A 25,226-nucleotide genomic window follows, 5' to 3' on the forward strand; every position below is an offset into this window, starting at 1 on the left:
TTTGGGAAATTCTCGGGTTATGAAATTAACGCAGGAAAAACCGAAATTATGGTTTGGAATATTCAAAATCTTCAACTTCCGATAAAATCATCCATGAGGTATCTGGGAATAACAATAACCAAAGATCCAGAGCATTTGGCGCAAAACAACTTAGCTCGTATTTCTCGGGAATCCCAAATTTTGATGAAAGCTTGGTCCTTCCTCCCACTTAACATCTGTGGGAGAACTAGTCTGGTTAAAATGAGTATTCTCCCGAAATTTACTTTTATCTTTAATTCCATTCCGTTAGCTTTTGACACCAAACAGCTGGGAAAATGTCAGCAGAATATTAATTCTTTCATTTGGGGTTATAAATACAGCAGAGTAGCTTGGAAAAAATTGAGAAGGAGAAGAGAAAAAGGAGGGCTTGCATTGCCAGACCTCGAATATTATGCTTGGGCATTTCATCTGACCCATTCTAGGATGTTACTTAAACGCCCCTGGGAAAACGCAAATGGGCTGATGTACAAGGCAATGCTACTGGGTTCGGGTCTCCCAGAGAATGGCTTTCTCTTAAAGTTCGGCCATCAGAGGTTTTTCAAAAAAATTAGGTTAAAGACATTACTGAGTAGCTTGAAAGAGTGGTCTCAAATAAAATCTAAGGCCGGGATAGGATACTTATCTGAGCATGCACCAATTTGGGATCTACCCGGACTGGCATCACAAGAGGTCAATACAGTTAAAAAAGTTCTGCAAGATGCAGGAATCACAAAGTGGGGAGATATGTTGACGGAAAGATCAATCATAGACTGGGATATCTTCAAGCTAAAAGTAACATCACCACTCTCCTGGATAGTATATCTACAAATCGGAAGCTGGATTCGGACTCAAATTATGATAGTTAACTTCTTGTCTGAGATGGCAAATACAGGTCTAGCCTATAGGACGATCAATCATTTCAGGTCAGCAATCTCGGCGGGTCACCCGCATGTGGATGGCAAGCCAGTGGGAGAACAGCCAATGGTCTGTAAAGTGGTACGTGGTATCAGACTGGTTAATCCTCCCACTCCACGGTACTCTCAGTTGTGGGATGTGAATGTGGTTTTACGTTTTCTGAAGAATTGGCCGGCGAATGAAGGTCTTTCGCGTAAACAATTATCGACCAAGCTGACCCTTTTGTTATGTTTGATCTCATGTAGACGTCTTTCTGATGTTCCTGCCCTGGACATAGCAGGTAAAGTGTTTACTCCTTCGGGGGTTTCGTTTACCATTTCTAAACGCACTAAATCTAATTCTAAGTGTATTTCTTATCCTGCATTCCCTCATCACAGTAAATTAGGTGTGGTTCAATGCTTGAAGTGTTATGAGGACTGTACTCGAGAGTTTAGGGCTGATGTTGCAGGACAGTTGTTGATTTCTTTACAGAAACCTTTCCACCTAGTCTCTGCCCCTACGCTGGCCAGGTGAGTCTCCTGGTTATTGCAATTGGTACTTCAGACTTTGGCGCCCATTCAGGGAGGGGAGCGATGGCTTCCAAAGCTCCTGCTACATGCTCCCGCTTAGAGGATATTATGACTGCGGCGGATTGGTCTTCTGATTCTGCATTCAAAACGTTTTATCATAAACCAATTGTGGATGTTGCTACTAATGTGGTGGGTCAACTTTAAACTAGCATAATCAGAGCCTCCGTGGACTGACATAGAATAAAAAAAATTCTAGCTATCGCGACAGAGAATTTTCGATTCTATTAAGGACACGGAGGCGAAGATTATCCCACCCATGAAACAGTATTTTGGAATATGATGCTGATTTCTGATGATCGTGATTATTGATGTTCACTTTGTGTTTTTCTGTGGGGTTTCATCCCGCCCATTGTTTTGCTTGCATACCTTTGGTGTATGGGTATTACAACATCTATTTTTGTTTTCAGGAGAACAGAACAAGCCAGCATAAGGAGAGCTACTCCGTTTCTGGGAATGATGTTCTGTGATCATGTTGGACTCTCGCCGATGGAGGATTGGAGGTCCAGTGTTTGGCGATCAAGTTTGGACTGTTTTTAAAAAGTTTTGTTGCAAAGAAAGAGGAAGTTATTTGTGCCTCAAGGACTATATACTGTACATTGACTGATGGTGATTTGGTGCATACCAGTGAGTGGGTTGAACTTCCGGGGGTATGCAGTTTAAAGTTGTTTCATTGGCTGCTGTATGTTTGCAGTAAAGCAAAGAGAAGCATAATCTTCGCCTCCGTGTCCTTAATAGAATCGAAAATTCTCTGTCGCGATAGCTAGACAATTTTTTACTCCCTATTTCAGGGAGTAGTGAGAAAAGTATTTGTGTTTGTCGGACTGATAGAAGCTTTCACCACCAAGCTTTTGGGACAAGAATGCTGAGACAAAATGACGGGGGTGCTGGTGTCTCCCAATTTGGTGATTAAGTAGGGCCCGGAGTTACCGTATACCACACAGAGTGGGTATAACGGCTCAACAGACATGCAGTGTTTACCGGCCGCAGTCCCAAGCTGGAGGAAGAAAACATCTTCCCAAGATGGTCCAGCTTTTTGGATTACCTATCAGATGGAGTGGTATGGAATGTGCCCTTGGAAGTGAATGCTTGGACCCCCAACCTCTCAGGGGTGGGGTGTTGGGAGAGGAAAGTGGTGGCGCCCGGGCCAGGCAGTGGCACTGAGCAATCATCCTATTTACAGGAGCCAGCGTAGGGCCTGGACCAGGTTCCCAAAAGGATGTCTGTCAGAGTTTCATTAAACGGCAGCAGGGGCTCCGAAGAGCTCGCTGGCGGTTGACGCATCTCTGTCAGGAGGTTAGTCCTGACTGCCACAGTAGGTAGCTCGAGGTGGAGAGCCTCTGCCACCCTCCGCAACACCACAGCTTAAGACGCTCCCTCCTCCGTAGCCACAGTAGGAAGAGACAAATTGCCAAGGTCTGTTGAGGTATGCAGACCACTGGCTTCCCCACGTTCCTCTCTCCAGTCTGGTTCATAACCTAACTGGTCAGTCAAAGGGTCTCCAGACCCTTCCCAGTCCTCCACCTTCCTCTGGCTACCAATCTGGTCTCAAAGAGCCAGGGTAGAACAGGGGCACAAAAGTATCCATGGGCGCCGGCTCTGTGTCTACATCGATGTGGAGGCCGGCGTCGACTGGGGACACAGCAGACGCCGGCTGCGGACGTGGTATCGTCGCTTGTGGAGGTGTAACAAGGTCGACCAGCGCCGATCTGGATCCAGGCCTGGATCCAAGGGGACCCTGTGGTACAGAGGCCAGAGCCGCCGGCGTCGAATGCCCAGGGCCCCCAGCCAAATCTGCGAGGCCCAAAGGCACGCCGGTGGAGTTGGGCTGCCCAAAGATGACATGCATCGCTTTGTAAAATTGACGAAGCTGGGCACGGGTCACTCCGGGACCCGGAAAGTGGGGTAAACCCGGAGTCGACCCTTTGGGCTCTGCCCAAGGAGCCACAGGAGAGGCACCACCCGCATCCCTCGTTACGTCAGCCGAGGGACGGGGAAAAGTCGAAGAGCAATGATGCTTCTTCGACTTCTTCTTGTGTTCGACTTACCTGACCCCGAGTGCGAAGACTTGGAAGAAGAATGATGGTGGCTCCACAACCGGTCCCTTGACCTCCTACGCGACCCGGACCTCGATCGGTGTGGAGCCGACTGTCAGGCCTCGAGAAGCTTTCAGGACCGCTCCGGCAAAGACTTCGATTCATGGTCCAGCAGTCGGGACACGACTTGGGGTCGCGGTCGCTCCCCAGGCAGAAGCCGCACACGCGGTGTGGATCCGTCATGGACATCAGTCGGTGACAGGAACCGCAAGCCTTGAAGCCAGGTATCCATTGTGCACCAGGAGTCAAGGGACTCAAAAACGATGTCGAAAAAAGTTAAGAAAAAGTTGGTTAAAAAGTGAGTGGAGGTACCGCTCCCTCCAGATCTGCTCTAGCTGGCGTGGAAAAAGAAAAAACTGTTGTCAGCGCGCGAGGTCGGCATCTATGAAGCTACCGCGACGTCATCCCGGCGACCATGAGGCCAACGACAACCGTGGAGTCGACTGACGCCACCTTCCAACGCGCAGGGGTACTGCTGACAAAAAACTTGCCAGATCCAGTCTGACGCTTAGGGGTAATTCTAAGGTAAGGAATCTATAACTAACTGTTCCTTTCAGATAAATAAATTAGCCCCTACTAGTAGGGACTAATTTATTTTTCTCTACAGAAATTTATGATTGATTACCCCACATTAGTTTGTTTTGTATTCTCATATGTCATTGACCAGACGTGGTGGGATGATCAGGGCAAACCCCTATTGTTTGCTGAAGTGTCTTTGCTATTGTGTAGCAGATCTTGATGCAGAGTACGACCCATCGAGAGATGGTGAAAGGATGTGAAGGAGCATAGAAGGTGGGCAAGGTGACAGATTGGCCAACATGAAATGGTGTGACCACTTTTGGCAAGAAAGATGCCCTAGTGCGAAGCACCAGTTTGTCAGGGTAGGCCGAGAAAAAGGGAGGCTTGCATGACAAAGCCTGCAGTTTGCTCACCCTCTGGGCAGATGTAATTGCCACAAGGAAGGCTGTTTTAATCTTGAGCAGCCGAGGGGACAATTGTGAAGAGGCTCATAAGGAGCGCAACAAGAATTTGAGGAGCAAATTAAGGTGCCACTGAGGCATAATAAAAGGAGATTAAGGGAAAATATGTACAAGGTGCTTCAAAAATCAATTTTCAATAGGGGACTTAAATAAAGGTTGCTCGGGCAGCTGCAAGAAGGCAGAGAGAACAGAGACAGAAAGCAGAGTCCTGCTGGGCAAGAATAAAAAGTAAAATATCAGAAAGGTAGGCAGAAAGTGTGTCAATGGACTTTTCTGTACAATATGATACAAATTGCTTCAGACAGCAGGCATATATCATCTTGGTGGAGGGACACCTGGCTGCAAGAATCACACTGCTGACTTCGGAAAGCTATCAACTGCTGCAGCTCAATCTCCATGCAAGAAGGCAGATAGTGGACAGGTTCAGATGGAGGACCATCCCCTACTGCTGCAACAGAAGACCCTCTCGGGGGGCAGCCTGAATGGAGGATCGATTGACATGCTCAATGGTTCGGGATACCATACTCTTTGTGCCCAGTCTGGAGCCACGAGGATGAGTTGGGCCTGGTTGTTCCTGATTTTGTCGAGGACTCTGGGCAGGGGTACAGGAGGCATGAGCTCCACGAAAAGCGTTTCCGAGTCAGAGCCGCCTTGGAAACTCCAGTGCGCTAAACATCAGACATTGTGCGTTCTCTGCAGAGGCAAACAGATCTAACTAAGGCTCTCTGTACTGCGGACAAGGGACCTTTTCCTCAGCTCTGGTTAGAGACACGATTCATGATCTGCTAGGCATTGACAGCTGAGTTCATCCGTCCTGCAGTTCAGGGAACCTGCCAGGTGCTGAACCACCAGGGAAATGCACTGCTGTTCCAGTCATGTACAGAGACGCAGGGCCTCTTGACAAAGGGTACACGACCCCACCCACCCTGTTTGTAGCAGTACCACACGGCGGTGGTGTTCTCCGTGAACACTTCCACCAGCCTACCCTAGATGGAGGCTAGAAATGCTTCCAATGCCAATCAGATCGCTCGGAGCTTCATGATGTGGAGTTCGGCTTCCGCCAAAGAACAGAGTCCTCTGATCCCCACCTGATCCCCACCTCTCCCAGATGGCCACCCCATGCCAGTAGTGACGTATCTGTCATTTCAGTGAGATCTGGTTGAGGAAGGGAGACAGTTCTGCCTCTGACCCAACTGCGGTTTGTTAGCAACCACTGCAGGTCATGTGCAGGTCCCTACGAGATCTGGACCATTTCGGAAAGATTCCCCTGGTGCTGCTCCCACTGGAACTTTAGGCCCCACATCCTCAGAGTCATTCTCACTGAAATCCAGGATAGGGGCTGAAACATTGGTATCATAGACTGAATATCCTTTACTTGCTGCTCAGGAGGAAAAGCCCAAAACTGCACTGTGCCCAGAACAGCTCCTATGAAAGGGAGCTTCTGAGAGGTAGTCACATTGATAGTGAACCCCAGCAAATGCAGGAGGTCCACCATAGCCTGGAGTTGGGAGACAACAGTCTGGGGTGAGCCCACGTTCAACAGCTAGTCGTCGAGATTAGGTAGATTGACACCACTGTCATCACTTCATGAGGGGTGTGGGTAAGCCCAAAAGGGAGTACTGTTAACTGAAAGCGCTCATGGCCTACCTTGAACCACAGATAATTCCATGGGCAGGCAGGACAGAGACATGGAAATAAGCATACTACAAGTCCAACGCTACCATCCAGTCTTCTGGATCCAGGGCAGACAAGACCTGAGCTAGCGTGAGCATCTTGAATTTCTCTTTTTAAGAAGAGACTGAGGGATCGGAGATCTATGATAGGATGAAGGCCCTTGTTTTTCTGGAGGACCAGAAAGTAGCAGGAATAACAACCACAGCCTACTTCTGACCCCAGAACATTCTCTATGTCTCTCTTGGCCAAGATAGCCATTACTTCCTCTCAGAGAAAGGACAAATGAACCTCCGCCAGTTGGTCATAAGATGGAGACCAGGAGGGAGGGGTGGTCTTCAAGGGGTGGATGTAGCCCCTTCGGACAATCTACAAAACGCATCTCTAGGAGGCTGGCTTAGTATATGGTTCACACTTATTTAAGTGAAGCATCTTGCACTAATCTAGCAACCTTTATGGTGATTTTAGTGGTCTTGGACAACCACAGAAAGCTATGTGGTAGCTGTGGCGAGCAGCCTTCAGGCTTAGTCCAGGAGTGTTAAGCAGCTTGTTTTACCAGAACTAATCATACAGTGTAGGTTAAACGAAAAAGAACCCGCAGTACATTTATAAAAATAAATATATTTGTTATACACACTCACTAACGCATTGGAATACCTCCTACCAAGAGATATCAACAGAATACTTCAACGGTAAAACAGGTAAGTAAGTACAAATACACAGTGTTCTCCAGGGGGAGACCAAACTGTATACTAAAGAAGTGGAATGCGAATTGCGACCAAAGACTCAGAAGAGCTGGGGACACAAGGAACCACCTGAGTTAAGTACCCAGGAACCCCACCGAGGCTGTGTGCAGAGTCGAAAAATAGCTGTGTACTCAATGCAAGTCAATGGGAAAGACGCGGTTGCAGTTTTTCAGTAGAGGGACCCTTCCCAGTAGACCCTGAAGAAATCCTGTGGAAGACAGAAGGTTGGAGAGTCACCCCACATGTTGATACCACAGGAACCAGGATACCTACACCAGGGAAGCCGGGTTTATAGGTGCAAATTGACACCGGAAACGGCCGTAGCCCACAATGGAAAGATGTCGCTGGTGCAGAAGGTGGAAGAGCACAGTGGAATCTAAAGATGGATTCTAGAGAAGTACCTGCAAGAGAGGGGATAGAGTCTATGCCACTCAGAGGTGACCAGGAGGCACGGGAGACCAATGACCACCGATGACAGAAGATGCAGGAGTGATGACGGTGACCTTGTCATTGCAGCTGTGAGGACCAGGAGACGCTGTGGAAGACCAGGAGCCATTCACAAGCTGTCCACGTTGGAAGTCAAGAACCAGGGGGTTGGTGTCTGACGAGAGCACCAACAAACCTTGGCAGCAGCAACAGACATGGTAAACGGAAAAGGTGCAGCTTTAAGACAAGCAAGGTTGAAGGGACTCACCAAATGCCAGTGAGTCAGGGCAGGCCTAGAGCAAGCAGCGAAGCCCACTGAAGCCAAAGAAGACCCTCAAGAGTACCCACAGGCTGAAGGCACAGGAGTCGCATGAGGACCTCGAGCAGCTCACCAAAGATGTAGGCCCACGTTGCAGAGGATGCTGTCAGGACCAAGATCTTGACAGGAAGAGATGCTGTAGGCTGGAGTTTCTTGTAGCCTGAAGAGCCTGAAGCCTGTAGCTGTGGCAACGGCAAGGGAAACTGGCCTCAATTTGCTGAGTACACAGTGCAGGCATCAAGGGCGTTGCAGAACAATGACCTGTGCTGCTGGGCCCTTTGGAGTCCGTAGGACGTCTGGAGCAGCAGAGCTGTCAGCTTCGTTGCGGTGCCTGCAGATGCAGGGGAGTGACTCATTCACCCCAAGGGAGATTACTTCAGGTTTCCTTGATGCCCACAGGTCTGGAGAGGAACCTGGATGTAGCACATGCACAGACGAAGCACAAAAGACTGGCAGAACAGTGAGACCAGGAGATGCAGCAGTCTTCCTTGGTGCAGTCTCAGTTCCAGGCGATGTTCAACGAAGACGAAGATGCCCAGACGGTCGAAGTTGGAGTGGGTTGAGGTTTGAATCTTGTACCACAACGAATCTGAAGAGCGACCCACAGGTAAGCCCTTAAGTACTCTAGGGAAAGGGTTGGGACGATTCAAGGGTCCCTCCCAGAGGAGGGGCTGGACAGAGGTGAGGATACTCCTTTGTCCAGTTTCGCACCAGAGCAGAAGCCAAGGGCTCCCTGAACTGGCTAAAACTGGCGTATGCAAGAGGGGCACCAAATGTGCCCTTCAAAGCCATCTGGTGGCGCTGGCAAGCGCCCCCACTCCAGCCCAATACACTAAGTCCTGTCTGGGAGGTGGTCACACCTCCCCTATTTCAGGAAACCTATGGTTCTACCTTTCCCAGCTGGAGCTCAGCTCAGCAGCAGGAAAGCAGAAACATGTCTGGAGTCAGCAGCAGCACTAGCTTGCCGTTAGTCTCGGAAAGGTTGCTACGGGGAATACAGGGGCCACCCTAGGGGTCCCCCAGTACATGGGATCCTACACTGGAATGAGTTTTGGGGTAGGATTCCAACATGTTTGATACCAAACATGACCGATTTTGGTGCATCCAATATATAGTTAGACATCTGGTAAATGACTTGATGTACACCATATGGATTAAATGGCTGAATCAACTCCAGGGTTCGCAGGGGGTGTCCTGATCATGCAGGGCACCCTCACACGTATAACTTATCACCCTGCCTTCAGGATTGAAAGCCCTGCCTAAGGGGTGACATAGGTTTTAAATGCAGTGACCACAGATATAAGGTAACTTATCTGTCTCAAATGGTGCTAGCACCAACTTACACAGGCTGCCATGGCAGGCCTGTAGTCACAGTTTGAGTGGTCTCTCACGGGTGGCATAAAACATGCTGCAGCCCTTGGGAGACCCCTGGTGTACCTATGCCCTGGGTACCATAGTACCATATACTAGGAACTTACCTGGGTACACCAGTAGCTAATTGGGAAGGTACCAAAGTACTTACCACTGTCAAATTTAGGGAGGAAGCTCAGTGACTGGGGTCCTGGTTAGCAGGAGCCCAGTCAGACTAGTCAGAAAACATAATAACACCAGCAAAAAGTGGTGGTAATAAAGAAAGCAGATCCTACTTTTCTACACAAACTGTCCAATGTTAAGGACTGCCAGTGGTGAAGGTGATGGCTCCCGACAACGCCATAGCCATCCCAGACGGCTACAAGATCACCCGCAGAGACCGCACCAACTGAGTCGGAGGAGGAATCGCCATTGTCCACAAGAACAGCATCAAGGTCTCGACTAGCACCGCCGACGCGCTCAGCGCTGTCTAACACATGCATTTTCAGATCAACACAGACCCTAACTCCACCCTCAGAGGCACCCTCGTCTACTGACCACCCGGACCCTGCCCCCAGTAAAGCGACTCCGTCGCCGACTTGATCAGCATGCACGCCCTGACCTCCACCGACAACATCCTACTCGGAGACCTGATCTTTCACCTTGAGACCAACAACGAAAACTCCACAACCCTGATCGATAACCTCGTCAACCTCGGACTTAAGCAACTCGTCACTACGCCCACCCACTCCGCCGGCCACATGCTCTACCCCGTCTTTCCCTCAAGCCCGCACGTCTCCGTCAGCCACACCACTGATCTCCTCTGGACCGACCATCGCTGCATCCACTTTGCCTTCCAGAAGCCCACCCCACACCACCGCACCCAACAGATCCCCCGCCGCTGCTGGAGCAAAATCACCGAAGACCAACTACACGCAAACCTCGCTCTCAGCCCACCCACCGATCCCTCCATCACGACGACGCTGCCCACAGAAATGGCGCAGTGAACAAATCCCGGACAGCCACGCAGCACACAAGGACGCCATCCGCAACCACCACCACCTCATCAGGGCGGCCAAGAGGACCTCCTTCAAAGACCGCCTCGACAACAAAGCACACAATAGCAAGGAGCTCTTCAACATCGTGTAGGAACTCTCCAACCCCAGCTCCAACACCAATGACATCCCGCTGTCGCAAGCCCAGTGCGACTCCCTCACCAGATAGCAGACATCTACAACAGCTTCAACACCCAGACAGCCCCAACAGACAGCAACACAACAGACCCTCTGAACACCATCGACCACGACCCCCTGTTAGTCTGGGCCAGCGTGAGCATCGATGACACCATCAAGACCATGCGCACAATCCACTTCGGCTCTCCGTCAGACCCATTCCCGCACCACGTCTTCAACAGAGCAAGAAGCTTCATCGCACCCTACTTGCGCAACATCATCAATCCCTCCCTCGAGACCGCAACCTTCTCAGAAATCTGGAAACATGCCGAGATCAACGCCCTACTCAAAAAACCTAAGGCAGACCCAAGAGACCTCACGAACTTCCGGCCCATCTCTCTGCTCCCGTTCCTGGCCAAGGTCATCGAGAAAATCGTCAACAGACAGCTAACCAGATACCTCGAAGAAAACAGAATCCTGGACCCTTCCCAGTCAGGGTCCCGCAGCAACTACAGCACAGAGACTGCCCTCATCGCCGCCACCGATGACATCAGGACCATGCTGGACAACGGCGAGACCGCAGCACTCATCCTTCTAGACCTCTCTGCCGCCTTCGACACAGTCTGCCACCGCACACTACGCGCACGCCTACACGCCACAGGGAACCGAGACAAGGCTCTGGATTGGACCACCTCCATCCTCTCCAGCAGAACCCAGAGCGTCCGCCTCCCCCCATTCCGTTCAGAAGCCTCCGAGATCATCTGCGGCGTACCCCATGGATCCTCCCTCTGCCCAACGCTGTTCAACATTTACATGGACCCGCTCACACAAGCAGCCCGACAGCACAACCTCAACATAATCTCCTACGCCAACGACACTCAGCTGATCCTCTCACTCACCAAGGACCCCATCACCGCCAAAGCCAACCTCCACGAAGGAATAAAGGCCGTCGCCGAGTGGATGAAGACCAGCTGTCCGAACCTGAACTCTGACAAGACGGAGGTTCTCATCCTCGGCTCCAACCCTTTAGCCTGGGACGACTTATGGTGGCCGACTGCACTGGGGGCAGACCCGATACCCACCGACCACGCATGCAACCTGGGAATCATCCTTGACCCAACGCTCACAATGATCAAGCAAGTCAACGCTGTCTCCTCCTCCTGCTGCTTTAACACCCTCTGCATGCTCCGCAAGATCTACAGATCGATCCCGACAGATACAAGAAAGACAGTCACCCAGGCCCTCGTTAGCAGCAGACTAGACTACGGAAACACCCCCTACGCTGGAGCCCCGACCAAGCTCATCAAACGACTACAACGCATCCAAAACGCCTCGGCACAACTGATCCTCGACATACCACGCCACAGCCACATCACCCCCCACCTGAGAAACCTGCACTGGCTCCCCGTCAACAAGAGGATATCCTTCAAGCTCCTCACCAACGCACAAAAGGCACTCCACAAGACCGGCCCAGCCTACCTCAACAGACGGCTCTCCTACATCCTCAACCGCCAGCCACGCTCCGCTGACCTCTCACTCGACACCGTCCCGCGCATCCAAAGAACAACCACCAGTGGGAGATCCTTCTCGCACCTCACCGCCAAGACCTGGAACACCCTCCTACTGAGCCTACAACAGACTCAAGACCTGGCTGTTCAATTCAGTAGCAAACCCCCCCCCCCCCACTCCCCAGCGCGTGTATGTAATGCGCTTTACAACTGATTGATTGATGGCAGCTACTGCCACCAACTGGATGCCCATGATCTAAAAGGGCAAGATTAGGAAGGGTTGGAGACTGCAGCTGCCGGGGGTGGTGGCTGGACCAGACCGCTGGCTACCCAACCTACAAGGCCGGTAGGAAACGTGCCCTCATTCATGAAGGACACGGTACAACATGGTACAACATCCCCAATCTGCCTTTCGCCCCTTCTATAGCAACAAAAGGAGCGAAAGGCAGATTGGGGATGTGGACGAGCCGGGAAGCCCAAGGACTTGGCCGTAACCAATCAGTCCTTAAAGAGCTCCAGAGCGGAGTCAACCTTGTCTCTGCAGAGACGAGTGCAATCAAAGGGCATGTCCATAATGGAAGCTTGGATATTCCCCGATAAGCCAGTTGTGGCGCCTCAGGGCCAAGGTCGAGGAAACTGCTCTGCCCAGCCAGTCAGTTGTGTCCAGACCACAACAGATCATAAACTTTGTGCTGCATCTCTCCCACCTGTAAAGGTTTGGGAGAGGATGACTTGTGCTTCCTCCATGACCTACGGTAAGACTTTCACAACCATATCCCACAGCGTGTAGGAACAGCGACTCAGTAGGCATGCAGTGTTTACAGACTGCAACGCCAGGCTGGCAGAAGAAAACATTTTCTTCCTCAAGGAGTCCAGCATCTTGGATTCCCTTTCTGGGGGTGTGGGAGGGAATGTGCCCTGGGATGTGAAAGATTGGAACACGAAGCTCTAAGGGGTAGGGTATTGGGTGAGGAAGTTTGGGTCCCCAGGAGCAGGGCGGTGGCGACCGGCAATTATACTATTCACAGGAGCCCCTGTGTTGGGTTTGGACTAGGTTCCCAGAAGGAAGTTGGTGAGTGCCTTGTTGAATGGGAGTAGGGGTCTGAGGAGGAGACTCCCGGGTGCAGCATCTCAGTCAAGAGATTAGTCTTGACAGATACCAAGGGTAGCTGAAGGTCAGGGACCACATCCGCCTATCGCACCACTACAGCATTAGAGGGAGATGCTGTAGCCTTACAGCTAGAGCGGTCGACCTCGAAGCTGGGGAACCGGGTTCCAGTCCCGGAAACTACGCTCAGCATCCTGTGATTCTGGGCAAATCACTTAATCTCCCCGTGCCTACCAAAATGAATGTGTCCATCTGAAACGAAACTGGTGCTCATGTAAAGCGCTCTGATACCCGATATCTCAGGTCTAGTTCGCGATATATATATATATATATCTATCTATCTATCTATCTATCTATCTATCTATCTATCTATATATATATATATATCTATCTCCTTCCTCTGTAGCCACGGTAGGCAGAGAAAGCAGGCCTGACCTAAAAAGGTATTCGGTCTGATGGCATCACCCAGTTCCTCACACATGTCCATTTGGGGTTTGTATGACTGGTATTCTTGAGGGTCCAGCGACACATACCACTCCTCCCTGAGGCCAAGCCCATGGGACTAGGGCTCAGGATCTGATCTAGGACCGAAAGGTCCTTCCGGAGTCAGCATCAAGCAACACTTCTCCGGCTCTTTGACAGATTCAGGTTTGATAATGGGGCTGGGGTTGCCAGTGGCTCTGGGAGCGTTGGCATCAGGACCAGCATCGGGAAAGGTCAAAGTGGTATGTGCGGCGCTGATCTGGATGGCTCCATTATCGGATCCACTGGGACCCGCTGGATCTAGGTTCCCACTGGAGCCGGGGCAGGAGTCACTGGCGTGGAACCAGATGGGGCCCACCAGACCCCACAGGGTCCAAAGGATCCTCAACGGGTCCACCAAAAAAGCAGCACCACAGGAAGAGGTCCCAAAGGCTCTAGGAGGTCAGTCCTGTCTCCTTAGCAAGTTTAAAGACGCTACACCCTTGAGGTGCATCTCAGCACCATTACCCTGACTACCAGGGCACTAGCACCCACCAAGGCTTGTTTGTGTCCAGTCTGGACACCACAGCCACCAATACTTACCTGCATGTCAAGGGACTTTGAGAGGGAAGAGCTCCACACAGAGAGTGGCCCTGCTGTGTTTCTTTCCCCTCCTCAGTAGGTATACGAAGAACAGTGATCCAACGCTAAAGTGGATCAACATCTCTGCATCGAGCCATACAGCCCGAGTGCACGTCTTCTGCCTGTGTTTCCTTGGCCCAGGAGTCCCCACGAGCTGAGCCCCCTTTGGGTTCTGCCAGACTTGTCCTCAAGTCCCCCTTTGCAGACTGTTGTTTTAACAGGTCCCATTAAAATTTTACAGCTAATTGCGCTCAAGGCTACCATTGCGACCAGCACTTCTGCACATGGACACACCAAGGAAAGTAAACACGAACTGCTGGTGGTACTTTGGACCTTGGCCACCAAGAACCTTAAGTCCTAACGGGTACTCTCTATATCCATTTGCAAATACCTGTATGCAGCACATGTCTTTCCCTAATATAGGATAACATTACTTTGTTCAAGGCTCACAACTCAAATTTGACTACTTTTGTTTTTTAACTGTTGTACTGTGTAAAAACGACAAAAACTAAAGTACTTACCTGATCCTGAAGATCTGATGTCTATTTACTATATAAAATAGTCTTATTTTTCTAAATTGGCCTCGGATTTCTTATTGAGTGCGTGTCGCACAAGTTACTTACCTTCGGTAACGATATATCTGTAAGAAACAGTAGTTAGTATTAGATTCCTTACCTTAGAATATCCCCAGGCGTCAGACTGGATCCGGAAACTTTTGCATAGCAGTACCCTTGCGCGTCGGTCGGCGTCGTCTGCGGCTCCGCGTCTGTCGTCTAAGTACTCCGGCGACGACATCCCAGCGCCAACGCCGGCGCCCTTCCACGCTGATGTCCGTTCTTATACACAGCTTTTCCGCGCCAGAAACGCAGAGCCATGATAAAAACCAACAATGATGCCAAGAAACTAGGGCCCTGAAAGGGGTGAACCTTAACGCTAGATATCGGTTCGCAGAATGGGGAGTATGGGTGGGGCGGTAAGGAATCTAATACTAACTACTGTTTCTTACAGATATATTGTTACCGAAGGCAAGTAACTTGTGCATCTGAAAGAAACAGGCTAGTATTAGATTCCTTACCTTAGAATAGATACCTCAGCAATACCAACCCGGTGGTGGGTCTGCGAACCAATGATCACACCAGAAAGTCCTGGAGAATGACACGCGGAACGTCCGAAAAGGCAATCTCTCCGGACTTGGCTGTCCAGGCAGTAGTGTCTTGCGAACGTGTGCAACGAGGCCCACGTAAGTGCCTGACAGATGTCCTGCAAGGGGTCTACCCAACCCAGGGCAATAGTAGCTGCCGTGGCCCGAGTGGAATGGGCACGTAGCCCCACAGGAGGCTCCTTTCTAGCCAGAGAGTAACAAGCCTTGGTGCACAAGACGACCCATCGAGAAATGGTCCGCTTGTGCACCGCCTGACCCTTCTTAGCGCCCACGTAAACAACAAAGAGTTGGTCATCCACCCAGAACTGGCGTGTGCGATCCAGATAGAAAGAGTGCACGTTTTGGACTGCTCCCCCCCGAAAGCGCGCACTACTTACAGCTCGATGTAAATTATGTCAGGATTCAGGGCATCTGTCAGACTGTACATGCCAGATATTTATAGTTGCCCCTGTGGAGAGCTATGAACTAATATATCCGCTCAATAGCAACCTATGTTGTTCTTGGTTTGAGTTCTGTACTGTTACTACTGTTACTGCCTATAAGTCTATGTAACACCTATTATGATTAGGATCCAACATGCGCACAGGGTCTTGTTATTCCTAATGGGAATTGTAACCTTTATATTTGGCTCTCCCTGCTTATGCCTCATATTGAAATGTATCTACAAGTTTGATCATTCCGAAAGATGTTGCTCAATAATGTTGAGATACTTGTAACGTGGCCGGACCTAAGTGGTTGTAGGCAGCATGCTGTGTTAATGCAAGCCACTGTTGCAACTGATTGACAAATTAAATGACACTGCACCAATGGAGCTGCCGGCCAGAGTTTCACCTGGTTGTGGGCGTTGAACTGTGTAACTGTGTTAAATGCTAGTAAAGGTTTTGAAAACCTAAAAAAAAAAAAAAAAAGAGTAAGGAGACGAAGAGGACAGTTATGAAGTGGCTCGAAGGGAGCGCACATCAGATAAGTCAGAACAAGGTTCAAGTCCCACTGAGACATCACAAAAGGAACAGTAGGGAACATGTGAGTAATGCCCTTCAAAAACCGATTTACAACTGGGGACTTGAACAAAGAGGGCTGATCAGGGAGCCTTAAGAAGGCGGAAATGGCAGAGAGGTAGCCCTTCAGAGTGCCCAGAGCAGAGCCCTGCTGGGCAAGAGAAAGAGGGGCAGAAAGGAGAACCACAGCCTTTGCTGTGCACCATGCCACAAATTTGTTCCACCTGCAGGCGTATACCGTTTTTGTGGAGGGACGCCTGGCTGCCAGAATCACATTACAGACTTCAGGAGGCAAGTCAAATGGCCTCAACTGCCGCCGCTCAATCTCGACACATGTAAGTGGAGAATGGACAGGTTCGGGTGGAGGACCGTACCCTGCTGCTACGACAGAAGGTCCTCCTGAAGAGGCAGACCAATCGGGAGATCGACAGACATGCTGAGTAGCTCGGGATACCAGTATCTTTGTGCCCGGTCCGGAGCCACAAGAATGACTTGGGCCCGGTCGCACCTGATCTTCTTCAGCACTCTGGGCAGAAGTGGTATAGGCGGAAAGGCGTACAACAGACCGCAGCTCCACTCGCGCCGAAAAGCGTCTCCGAGCGAGTGCCGCCTTGGAAATTCCAACGGTTAGAACTGATGACATTGGGCGTTCTCTTCTGTGGCGAATAGATCCAACCAAGGCTCTCCCCACTGCTGAAAGAGGCCTGGCGCCACGTCCGAGTTCAGACGCCATTCGTGATCCATCATACACCGACGGCTGAGTTTGTCCTCCCTGGCGTTCAGGGAACCTGCCAGGAGTTGAACCACCAGGCTCACGCCCTGATGTTCCAGCCACTGCCAGAGGGGCAGAGCCCCCTGGCATAGGGTCCACGACCCCATGGCGGTGCTGTTGTCCGTGAACACCTGCACTGCACTCCCCCGGACAGAGGGGAGGATGGCCTTCAGTGCAAGCTGGATCGCCCGCAGCTCCAGATGGTTGATGTGGCGCGGGACTCCGCCGGAGACCAGAGGCCTCTGATCTCCGCTTCTCCCATGTGACCCCCTCAGCCCTGGAGGGACGCGTCCGTCACAACTACGTGCTACGGTTGGGGTAGGGAGAGGGATCTACCGCTGACCCAATCGCGGTCCGTGAGCCACCACTGCAACTGTCTTGCAGTGCCCTCCGAGATCAAGACATGGTCGGACAAGTTGCCCTGATGCTGGGCCCACCGAAACTTCAGGTCCCACTGCAGAGCCCGCATCCGCCACATGGCGTGATGCACCAGAAGGATGCAGGAGGCCATCAGCCCCAGAAGCCGCAGCGTCAACCTGACTGAGATTCGGGATAGCGACTGAACGATCGGAATCAGAGCCCGAATATCCCGAACCCGCTGTTCCGTTGGATAAACCAGAAACTGCACCGACTCTAGACCCACTCCGATGAAGAGGTGCTTCTGAGAGGGACACAGGTGGAGATGGAGAACCCCAGCAGGTGCAGGAGGTCGGCCTTAGTCTGGAGGTGGTTGACGACTGTCTGGGGCGAGCCCGCCTTCAACAACCAGTCATCGAGGTAGGGAAAGACTGAAACCCCTAACCTGCGCAGATGAGCTGAAACCACCGCCATCACCTTTGTGAACACCCGTGGGGCGCTGGTAAGACCGAAGGGGAGCACGGTAAACTGAAAATGCTCGTGGCCTACAGTTAACTGCAGGTAGCGCCGGTGGGCAAAAGTTTCCGGATCCTGTCTAACGCCTGGGGATATTCTAAGGTAAGGAATATAATACTAACCTGTTTCTTTCAGATTCAATTACTGGCCCTGGTTGTTCAACAAATGCTCAGCACTCTCCTCTGATAAGCTGAAACTGCTCCACCACACTACCACAAATAGAGCACTTTGAGATTGTTAAAGCAAGTCCCCGTAACCCAGTAAGGGTCGTCTGGACTTTCTGCGTAGTGTACCTCGTTTTGGTACACTACATAGAAAGCCAGCTTCCTACAAGATATACATATAAAAAGCTTTTTGTTAATTAAATTGCCGCGTTTCAATGTTCCTTAGAAATCTTCACAGGCCTGCAGTTTGCTTAGGAGTTAATTAAAAAATTAAAGTATAACTAAGTGGCTGGAAATGCGAGCTAAGTAAGGAATGACTAAGAAATGAGTGAATGAATGAGCCCTTTAATGGTTCAATGTGCCCAGTAACAAGTGCGTGGAGAAACAAGTGACGAGTATGCATATTGACATGAGAGCAAACCTGTATGAGCGAATGACTGAGCAAGAAATTGAATAAGGATCGTGCATAGCTCAGCAGAATTAGAATCACAAATATTCCCTTGACCCAACAGAAAAGGCAAGGTGCTTCCTGAAGAGATGGCTCGTGAGTATTCATCTAAAAAGAGAGAGTGGTTTAATAGTATATATGGATGAGGACAGTATTGCGGTACTTGGTTTGAAATCCCTCAATATGTTAAGTTTTACAGAAAAGATTTGGACAAGGAGAGACAGGAGAGATGGAAAGAGATATATTCAGATGGAGAGAGAAAAAGAGGAAAAGGACAGAGAAAGAGACGAAAAGGACAGAGAAAGAATGAGACAGAGAAAGACAGGGGAGAGAAAAAGAGAGACCTGAAGAGAGAGAACTTGAGAGAATATCCAGAACGTCATGTAAACCTGAAGCCTACTTAGTACTGTAGCTCAGTTTAGAGATAAGTTCCCAAATGAACTACTTGGGTTTCAGTGCAGTAAGAGAAAGAAAAGGGTGCTGCAGAGGATGACTGTAAGCAGTGACAGTATATGATCAGTAATGGAATAAATGAAGAACTGCAAGGAAAAAAGGCGGGGTGTTAGTAGAGCTTGTGTGGGTCTTTTACACAAATTTAGCAGGGTCACGGTGTGTGCAATGCAAAGCTGTATGTTGGTGCAGATACAGGGTGTACTGGAACACTGCAGATTAAATCAAAGGAGTACTGTTGGCTCAAGTGAGGCCCACTGGCTGAGCTTTGTGCAAGTCTAGGTATTGTATCAACCACAAGAGGTGTTGGAATGAACGTGTAGATGATGTGCAGCGCTGTGCAGTAGTACAGGATACTGAAGCTCCTGGTAGAGGAGATTTAGCACAGCTGAATTTGAGTTTCCAAGCAGAGTGTTGAAGTTCAGAGGTAGAACCTACTTGGGATGAAATATGAAAGACTGAAAAAGTTGCAAGTTGGAGTGACAGACACTGACAGGGCTGTGCATACATCCCGGTACGGGACTTGTATGGAGAGAGGTGCAGTGAGTAAATTAGGTGCTTTGCCAGAGCTGTGCATATGGGTCACTCGGTACTGAAACAATTAGGAGACCGGCAGTCTAAGGGAGATCTATGTTGCTAAAACAGTTTAGAGGAAAGCCGCAGTCCACTTGCAGTGCACTGATATCGGTTTAGCACTGGGCACCTGCGCTGCTCTTGCTTAGGCAGGATGCATCACAGCGGTGTTGTGAGTGTGCCACCTATATCCCACAAAATACTTAAGATGGCCTAGATAATAGGGGGTGAGAGGTCATTATTTTTCCCTTCTCTGTCTCTCTAGACATGTCTAACTTGCAGATGCTCGCATTGCTCTGGTATATAGGTACTTTTAGCGAGCTGGTTTTCCAAGAAGTGTTATGGGATCAAAATCCAAGCATGCAAAGTGCTGTTGGCTAAATTGGGTAGAAGTGTTATACATGACAAGGAGCCACTTGTCAGCTATATTTTAAAATTTTAATAAGTGACCTACGCCATTAAAAAAAACACTTGTTAAACGCATAAAAACAAAGTACATTTTGGTCACGTATTTTTTGAGGGTTCACACTTTCACTCCCATCATACATTAAAACAAGTATAGGCAATGTGGATGGTTATTTTTATTAAGTGGAGTGGAAAGTTAAACACATAACTTCACAAGACACTAAAGGTACAATATGGACAGACGCAGCGCAACCTTCTTTTACACAAATAATACATTAAGGATAGGTGCCAGCAGCAGAAAGAACATCACACAATTCTCTCACACATACAGAGCAGGTGCAACATAGTACTAACGAGTGAGTGAACAGTGTTAAAGGACTGTTGTATCATTTTCGTAAACAGACAAACATACAAGTACAAAACTCCTGTAAGCATAGTCAGTTACCTAGTTTGGATGAGGTTATGTCATTTACGTCGACATTTATGCACTCTGTTAAACTGTAAGACATATAGTAAAATTTTATGAGGATTAGCAATAATGTTTTTTACTGAGGTATGCCTAGCACACGATTAAACAGATGGGCTGAACAATGAATCCTACTTCTTATTTCCATCAACATGTTTTGGTACATGAATATTGCCCCATCAGGCTCAGACCTTTTCCTTAGGCACATAGACTCTCACATAAATTATTGCGAAACAATCCCTGCTTCAAATGGGGGAGGGACGATGGGACAGAACTCACAACAAGCTACTGGCTAGGTTGTCAGTATGCAGCATGTTTCTCACAGCGAATCAATGTTATCACATCCTGCAATGTGAAACAGACCATGCCAATACAGCTTATCCACACTCGCTACAGACTGGGTGGGGGCAGTTGTAGTGCATAGCCTTTGAGACGTCAAACCTAACACCAAAACATGGCCAGCCTCGCTGCAACCACCAATAGGGCAGTGTTAGTTAGGTGGTGACTGCCAAGTCCCATAATTCTCATATCCCGATCTTAGTTGCATCCTGGCTGGAAAAGCAGTGCTGTGAAGGCTTGAGATAACAGCTCTCAGCTCAGCCTGGACTGAATCTTCTGCAAGAGCTAGTTTATTTATAGCAGAGTTAAGAACTTTTAAACTTTTAAATAAAAAGTGTATTTTGAATGGTTTCCCTTTAGCACCTTCGATGTATCACTAGTCTGAGCGGTGTAGGAAGCTGGCTTTCTATATGGTGTACTAAAACGAAGTAGACTGTGCAGAGGTCTAGTGGGCCCCCAATTAGTTTAGAGGCTAAAGTAGATGATTCTAACGCTCTCTTTTGTGGTAGTGTGGGCGAGCAGTAGGCTTATTAGAGGGTAGTGCTAAGCAAAGAATAAATCCGAGACCAATATAGAAAAATAACAGTACTTTTAATATATACTTCAAACGCAAGAACTTCGTTTCAAGACAAGTACATTTTTCGATAAAAATATTCACAGGTAAGAAAAGCATTCAAATCTGTGCGCTTTTACGCACAATGCAATCCTATAGGAGGAAAGGTTAAAGTGCATAAAAGTAGGTACAGTCGGTTTCAGGGGTTAACCTTCTGGGATCTGAATAGTAGTGGGCCAAAGTTCAAAGTAATAGCAACCGTTCTTCAGGAACCGCCCGGGTTCCACCTGGAGTAGGGTGCTGGTGAGGCTGGTAGCTGGAGCTACGGAAAAGAGGCCACCTGAAAAGAGCTGCACAGAGGGACTTGAGGGCAAGTTCGAGGGCTCCCAAACATGCGCTCAGGCTGCAAGGAGTCTTGGAGCACGGGGACACAGGCGGTTCATCGGGACCCGGGCCGGGGAGCTCGGATGCAGAGTGGTTAGGTCAGCAGGGCTGAGTGTGCAAAGATGCACCTCGGGGTCAGAGAGAAACAGCTGGAAGAAGAGAAATCAAGACAGCTGGACCACTCTCTAAGTGGGTCTCAGTGATGCTGATGTCCCTCGACAGCTGAATGGTCCTGGTGCAGTGACTCTTGCTGTTGGTGTAGGGCGTCCGGTACCCTGGAGGTTGGTACTGCACGGCGGGGGTTGGTACTGGTATCTTCACAATTTGTGGGGCGACAGATATTACCTGCCGGAGAATGAGTACCCTCTCCTGGTCATCTGTGGCATCGGTTGAGTCGGAGAGCTGCAATGAGGGTGGAATGGACTCTGCTTGTCGGTGCCTGCTGACTGCAGGGAAGTAGCTCCTTTACTTCAAGGGAGATTTTCTGTATTTGTCAAAGTGCTGGTAGGCCACCCAAGGCTTTGATACTTCTCCATCTCACAGGACGAGTAATTCTGTTGTCATGGTCGAGAGTCGGTGAGGAAGGCAGGGCTTTGTGCCAAAGTCCATGGTTGTGCTGTAGTTCTCACAAGGCAGTGATTCCTCTTCATCCTTCTTCTGTTGATCTGTCGAATCTCACTTCTTAGGTTCAGAGGTGCCATCTAAATACGCAATTCAGGGGTGTTATGGGGAATGACAGGTAGTAGCCACTGGGCAACCTACCTTTAGGGTGTCTTCAACCTGTATATGTCCACTTCCTGTGGGAAGTGGGTATAATCCTGACCCTAGAAAACATGGAGGTATCTGAAAAGTCATCAGCAGGCCTTTCCTAGGGGTCTTACTAATTTCCCTGTCTGTCTTGCAGCCAAAAAGTGGTGTCAGGACAGGGGCCTGGGCACCTCCACTATCTGAAGAGACCCGGAGTCGCATAACAAAGGCAGCAGGGCCTTTAAAGCTTCCCGCTCTGGAATGTTCATCCTGCTTGGAGGAGGTGCGAACACCTCAGCTCGGAGCAGGCTTTGTTACCGACCTCCGACAGCGAAGGCTCACCTCAGGAGGTCAGAAGCCTGTCTATGGTGGCTGGCTGGTCGAGACCAGTCAGTCAACACACTAGTAGTCAGTAGATTTTCAGGGGGCACCTCGAAGGTGCTCTCTGTGTACACTTACTAGGAAATCCAGCACTGGCATCAGCGTGGTTTTGTTAAGCCGAGGTGTTTGGTACCAAACAGCTTGGGGTACCTACAGTGAAGCCATCATGTAGCTGCAGAACTCATAATGACGAGTGTCCAGCCCATGTACTCGTCATGGCTCCCCGGTGCACTGGTCATAGCTAAGGGTGGACTTCGATATCACCCGGGCATATCCACTCTCACACTTATGCCTTTACATTGATATAGTGCACCCTGCCTTAGGGGTGTAAGGCCTGCGGTAGGGGTCTTACCTATGCCACATATTGTGCTGACAGGCAATGCATACAGGGATGTGTGCCATGTCGACTCTTCGGTTTTCTGTGCACCAAGACATGCAGGCTGCAACGGCAGCTTGCATGAGCTAGTGAGGAGTCTGAGGGTGGCACAATTCGTGCTGCAGCCATTAGGACCGTCTTTAGTTCCAAGGTCCTAGGTACCAGGCCAAAAGTGGGGATTAACCATGTCAAAAGGGGCACCTTCCTAGAAGCCGCCTTTATTCAAATTAGTGAACACCACCTTTTCTGCTGTGACAATGTTATTAATGAATTAAGAGGCAATTCAGTTGTCATGTTTCCCCCTACATAAACCTTTCATTTTTTATATATGGAGCAATAGTTATTAAACCATACACAAGAGAGGTTGTTGTAGAGTATGCATCCTTAATTATTCCCGGTTGTTTCAAATATGGTGATCGTGGAAAAAGAGGCACAATGGAGGTTGACACTTGGATGTCAGCCACAGTGATATGTGCATCAAAAAGTTATCCCAGGGCCCCAGCCCTACTCTTTATGATTCTCTTAAAAGCCCCATATCTTTCTTGTGATGTGCCAGGGCCCCTTTAAAGTGACCTCTCCCTGAATCAAAGAGTACCCTTTGAAGTGTACTAAAGAGCCTGGCTCTTCTTCCTCCAGTGTGTGTCCTATCCACCTCCGTCGAATGCAGCCATCTACAAATCTGTTAGGGTGGATCCCTCTACCTCCACAAGCTCTTACGGTCAGCCCTGAGTCTTTCAAAAAAGAAACCCAGATTCTTACATGTATTGTACCGTTTACAGGCACACGTACACACAGCACAGGCATGCAGCCACTTGCACATTGCACAGCACCACATACTAATCTGATGTAGGCAAAGGGTGAAATAAGCACACAGCTGCGGAATTTTGTATGAGTGAGCCTATATTCCCCATTCCAATGACAATGGTAAAATATCCTGTTCACTCTTACATATCACTACACAGTATGCTGCCAACACAGCACACATGGTACATAACTTTAGGCAAAAGCAGTAACCGTTCACCTCTATGAAGGTATCACTTTGGTCTAGTAATTGCAATCCGTACCCGAGATCCAGATATCATTGGAGCTGGGGCACTCAGGGCAGGGTTGTACGCCCGTCACCGTGCACTTTACAAATTAACATAACACTGCCACAGATTCTAGTACTAGAAAAGAACATTTATGGTGCACTTGAGGTGACTGCTGCCCTGCTGTATGGAGAGCAGTTGGGGTCTTCGTCCGAAAAGGTGAAACCATTTTTGCATCCTCTGGTGCCTGCTTCACAAGCTCTCGTTTCTGAAAAAACAATCTGAATCAATAAAGGATGGTTTTAAAAGAGAAGCAGTTGAAGATGCCTCCTCTTTCCACGTTGATTACAGATCATCTGAAGCCGTTGTTCCATCAGCTCCAGTAAAAGTCACAGTCTCCCTCAGACACGGCCATAATCAAGGCCTGGAAATCATGCTGAAGGACTGGGCAGTATAAGCTGTTTCAGTATTTGACCTTTGAGAAAATCATTGCAGAAGGGATGCTCTTTAAAGCGATTTTCACTTTTTTTTTTAATCAACAGCATCTGACAAGGATTTCATCTTCAGTAACAAAGCTGGCATGTCCCACTAACGAAGGGAGAACATAATGAATCTTTAACGTTTCTGGGACCGCATCAAAGAACCTCAACAAAGGGTATATTGTGTGCTGCTACCTAGGCACAGAAAGTCTACCAGGATCTGCCCATTCCTGCAAAATGAAAACCTGTATATTAGGCAACACGGGAAGACGACAGTCAAATACTGGTAAATTTACATTTACATTTACAATCTTCTGAAACTATTGAAAACTAATTATGTATCTGGAGTGACTGTAGAAGAGGACAGAGTCATTTCATATAGGCCCAAATTTCCACGTATATGTCCCAAAACCTCTGCCAGGACTTCCTTTCTTACATACTTGCCCACCGCTTCTGTTTCTGAATTTTACTCGTGCTAGTCATCAGAGGCCTTCAGATAGCTGTCAAACAACGTCTTCTATTATAACCATCACAGGTGGAAGAGGAGAAAGAGAGCGCAATCTCAAACACAAGACAGGGTGGACTGTAATCTCTACTAAGACCATGCAACTCGGATGCCAAGGATAATCCCCAAGGTAGGCACTAAAAA

The 25,226-nt window shown here is 49.2% G+C and overlaps 1 protein-coding gene across 2 annotated transcripts in view; it reads right to left on the minus strand.

Moving 5' to 3' along the window:
- Window positions 1-25,226, minus strand: part of NUP155 (nucleoporin 155) — an 871,946-nt gene that overhangs the window by 27,088 nt on the left and 819,632 nt on the right. The gene's annotated exons all lie outside the window — the stretch shown is intronic.

This window comes from Lissotriton vulgaris, chromosome 3_1 (assembly GCF_964263255.1).
Source record: "Lissotriton vulgaris chromosome 3_1, aLisVul1.2, whole genome shotgun sequence".
Classification (NCBI taxonomy): domain Eukaryota; kingdom Metazoa; phylum Chordata; class Amphibia; order Caudata; family Salamandridae; genus Lissotriton; species Lissotriton vulgaris.